Below are 4,575 nucleotides of genomic sequence, written 5' to 3'. Positions count from 1 at the left end.
CCCGTCCCGTCCCTTCCCTTCCCGTCCCGTCCCGTCCCGTCCCGTCCCACCATCTGCAGCTCCTCCAGTTAGACACCGCATTTTTTTCTTCCTCCCTTTTCTCATCTCTGACTCTTGCAGTACAGTTACTTCATTCCACAGCATTGCATTTTGGCTAAAAAGAGAGGAAGGGTGCAGACAGCAAGAGGTCTGTGTGGGGAGAGTGTGCTCAAAGCCCGTGGCATCCAGTGTGGATAGGGCTGTGTGCCACGCTGCAGTGGTGATGCCATTGAATATCACCTACCTCTGGCGCTGCTGCTTTGCTATCCCTCGGGGGAACGGCGGCGAGGCAGGACTGCGGGAAACATGCCCCTCTGCTCCTGAGAAATCTGTGAATTCCTTTTAGTGGTCTGTGTGGGGAGAGTGTGCTCAAAGCCCGTGGCATCCAGTGTGGATAGGGCTGTGTGCCACGCTGCAGTGGTGATGCCATTGAATATCACCTACCTCTGGCGCTGCTGCTTTGCTATCCCTCGGGGGAACGGCGGCGAGGCAGGACTGCGGGAAACATGCCCCTCTGCTCCTGAGAAATCTGTGAATTCCTTTTAGTGGTAGCAACTTGCTTGCTTTTTTTTTTTTTTTTAATTTATTTTTCCCGCATTTTTTTCTTCCTCCCTTTTCTCATCTCTGACTCTTGCAGTACAGTTACTTCATTCCACAGCATTGCATTTTGGCTAAAAAGAGAGGAAGGGTGCAGACAGCAAGAGGTCTGTGTGGGGAGAGTGTGCTCAAAGCCCGTGGCATCCAGTGTGGATAGGGCTGTGTGCCACGCTGCAGTGGTGATGCCATTGAATATCACCTACCTCTGGCGCTGCTGCTTTGCTATCCCTCGGGGGAACGGCGGCGAGGCAGGACTGCGGGAAACATGCCCCTCTGCTCCTGAGAAATCTGTGAATTCCTTTTAGTGGTAGCAACTTGCTTGATTTTTTTTTTTTTAATTATTATTTGTCAGTTGTAACTTCTGCTTGCAAAAAACTTTATAGGATAAAAACGTAGTGCTTGCATATTTACATCTGACCTGAAAGCTCCGTATGGACCTGGGGGACTGAAATCAGCCACTCGGCACAAGCAAAATTAGGACTAGCCAGAGCTCAAAGGTGAAAATAAAAGCAGGACACGAGAAACCCACTGACTGCAATACATTCAGTCATAAATGATTCATGGAGTAATTTTGAGTAGCAAACACACTGGTAAGAACTGGAGGTTTTCTTTTTTTGGAGGGGGGACTGTCCACAAACAAAAATATTGGCTAATTCATCAGACGCTTTCTTCTGCTTTGAATAGTTTGCCCAGATCCCTGAGCAACTATCCCATGCAATTTGCTGGTAGCCTAAATAACTTAAATTCAGGTACACCCAGAGCGCTGCCCAGATCTGCCCCTGCATGCAATAATTAGGGTTCTCCAAGTGCAAACCTGCAGCTCAGGAGGCAGTAAGCTCCACCAGCATCTCCAGATGGCTACCTGCTGGCGGTGGCCCGTGGCAGGGACGGGGCAGGGATGTGCCGCAGTGTGGCATGGCTGCGTGGAGAAGGCTTCTGTGGAAACATGCCACTTGTGGGTGGCACCGTTCCCCCAAGCAAATGCCCTGTGAAACTGCGGCCTGGTAAAGACAGACCCGCTCTCTGTTGCCCGATGGAGGGGCAGAGACTCGTAGGAGACCCAGGGAGGCCGGGTATTGCATTCCTTACCTGTGAAATAACCCCTTGCAATCCAAACGCTTGGGGAATTCCTAGATCTCTTTGTAGCCACATTTCGGCTGTGACAGCGTGAGGATTTAAGTAAGGCAAACTCTGAAGGGGGAGATTATTATCTGCTTTTAGAGCAACGGGGAGAAAGCAGTTGGAAAAAACAGACCTGCTTTTTACAAACCTTGTCTTACCTGATCCTGCTGGGAACAGGAGGGAACGTACAGGCCGGCCAGTGCACCAAGTTTTTCAGAAATGACTGGTTTTGAGTAAATCCAGAATTAACCTTTAAGTGTAGGCAAGCCCTAACGCTTGAATTATGTAAGGAGGGATCTTCTGGAGCAGGCGAAGAGAGAAAGGCAGAAACAAAGCTACTTGATTGAATCAAGTATCAAATTTAGGCTGAAAAATAGGGGAATTAGGAAGTTTGGCCAGGGAAGCAGTGACAACTGTTGCGGGGATATTTAGACGCAAACGGGGCCCTGCTGCACAAATGCCCCCAGGGGAGGATGGCTCCTCGGCAGGGCTCTGCGCAGGGAGACCTAACACAGTACTTCCACCTCCGGTGCTGAGGACTCTCCAGCTGGGAGCAGAGGGCTTGGAGTGGGTGGTGCGTGTGCGGGTGGAGTTGTGTACACTCAGCCTTCTCAGCCAGCCACAATAAATTATCTCATTAGTAAACCCAGGGTAGCAGTGCTCCTCAGCACATACCCAGCCTCCCACAGCACAGAAAAACTTTGCGTCTAATTAACCAAATCAAAGGGTCCCCCAGACGCAGCTTAAAGGGACGCTCTCAGCTTGAAACCCAGGCTCCTTCAGCAAGTTGTTCTGCGCGTGGTGGAACTAATGAACCTCGATTTCCGATGGCTGGAGGTCTGGCATTCCCTACGCCCCCTGCAAGTCCGTCCTCTCCTCCCCCCGGCTCATGCCCAGCTTCTTCCTGCAGCCAGGGACAACCGAGGAGGGAAGAGGAGCCCGTGGTACAGTAGCCCCAACCCCACGCGCTGATGGGATTGACCGTGCTCACGTGCTGATGGCAGAGAACTGAGTTTTCACCCCGGGGGTTTCCTCGCAGTGAGGGACTCCCTGAGGTCACCCTTTTCTTCCCTCCTGCCTTTTTTTCTCACATCTTTAAGACCTCTGTTTCCCCACAAGTGCTCGTGGCTCAGCGGGACGGGGCTGCACGGGGAAGGGAACCCTGCTCCCCCAGGACGCGTGGCTGGGAAAAGGAAAAAATGCAGGTGCTGCTGATGCAGCGGCTTTTCAGTTGCATTTTTCTGGTTTTACAACTGCTTGGCCCCCTCTCCTCTTTATTAGTGGGCAAAAGACAGGCAAATGCCGAATGTAAAATGCTGCTGCTCCAGCTGTAAGCAGAACTGCACAGCCCCCGGGGCAGGCGAGCTCCCCGGCGCTGCGGGAGGAAGGATTCGGGGGTGTTACCCCTCAGAAGAGGAGACCAAAGTCATGTTTGTTTGAGGCACAATCCCTTTCCTCAGAAGCGTAGGAGCTGCAGCTCTCCCCCTGCCCGCCCAGCTCCTGCGCCGAGGGGGCAGCTTGCTTTACAAATGCTTTTCTCTTCCCCTCGTGCTGGAAATTTGATTCTACAAAAACACTTACACGGCAGCTAATTGCCAACCCTGCAGTGACTTAGCTCTCTAATTCCTGCCAGTCAATGAACCAGCCCAAAGAGCTGGTTTTCATAACTTGCTGAATGTATGAACCCAGCCCTGGAGACATAACATAGCTGGGATTTTTTTTTTTTTCCTGGACAACTTCTGGATCCTTCTCAATTTTGGAAATGTCTTTCACTCCACAGGGCATAAGGAACGTCCAAAGGTGGAGCGGGCAACCAGGCCCATCCCAGGGAGACATCAAGCAGACGTGGACCCACAGAGGCCCCGGAGACCAGCTGGGGTGCCAGAGAAGAGATGATTGTCAAGAAATTGGTTTGAAGGTAAAACTGGCGTCGTCCAACCTGTCTGTTTGTAATCTGAGGGCTCATCATCATCTCTCCAGGGGTTCCTACCTCCCAGCAATGTCCACGCCTTGCAAAGGTTTCCTTGATCTGCTGGTTTGTATCCAGAGGGCTGCTGCAAAAATTGTTGTGCTGGCCGATGGCTTAGACCACATCATTCCTCCCCACGCTCCTCCCTGGCACCCTCTTTTCTCTGCCCCAACTGTGGACTGTTCATCTTCCCTCTCCCAGCCCTTCATTATCCACCTCTCCTCCACCCATCATCTCCCATGCAACAGAGGCCGACTCCGTTGTGCTTTTCCAACAAGCCCCTTCATGCTCTCTCCTGCTCTGCTCCACACCTGGGAGAAGGAGCCTCTGAGCACTTGCAAAGGCACCACATCGCCCTCCTTGAAGCTCTTCTTTGTCACGACGTCTGCAGAAACCTTCACAGCAGAGCTGCTGTGCTAGGAGTGGCTCCTTGCTCCCTCCCGCTGCCCGGTCTGCCTGCACCCAGCTGTTGTTTCTTCACTCCTGCCTGCGCTGCGCAGAGCTTCGTCCTTCGTTGTAGGCTCTGTGGCTCTACAGCACTCGGCAGAACATGGTCCTCACCCAGTGACGGGAGCCCAAAAACGAGCTAAGCCACGTTTGGGCCAGTGGCTCCAGAGATGGTACGTTGCTTCATCTGCAGGTGCTGAATTTGGGCACAGCGAGATACCAGTTCACGCTTGACAGCATGTTTGCTGTCCCAGCTGGACTGCAGCGTAGCGGGGCAAACGGAAACGCAAAGTCCAACCCGGTCTTGGGGCGGGTAGAGCTGTGGTCAGTGTCTCCTGTGGAGGCAGAAGCCGTCACACGAGTACAAATCATTCCTCCTCCGCTGTGACCCCTCCCCTGTT

The sequence above is a fragment of the Aptenodytes forsteri genome, unplaced genomic scaffold (assembly GCF_000699145.1).
Source record: "Aptenodytes forsteri isolate BGI_AS27 unplaced genomic scaffold, ASM69914v1 Scaffold323, whole genome shotgun sequence".
NCBI lineage: Eukaryota > Metazoa > Chordata > Aves > Sphenisciformes > Spheniscidae > Aptenodytes > Aptenodytes forsteri.
This window is presented reverse-complemented; position numbering follows the sequence as displayed.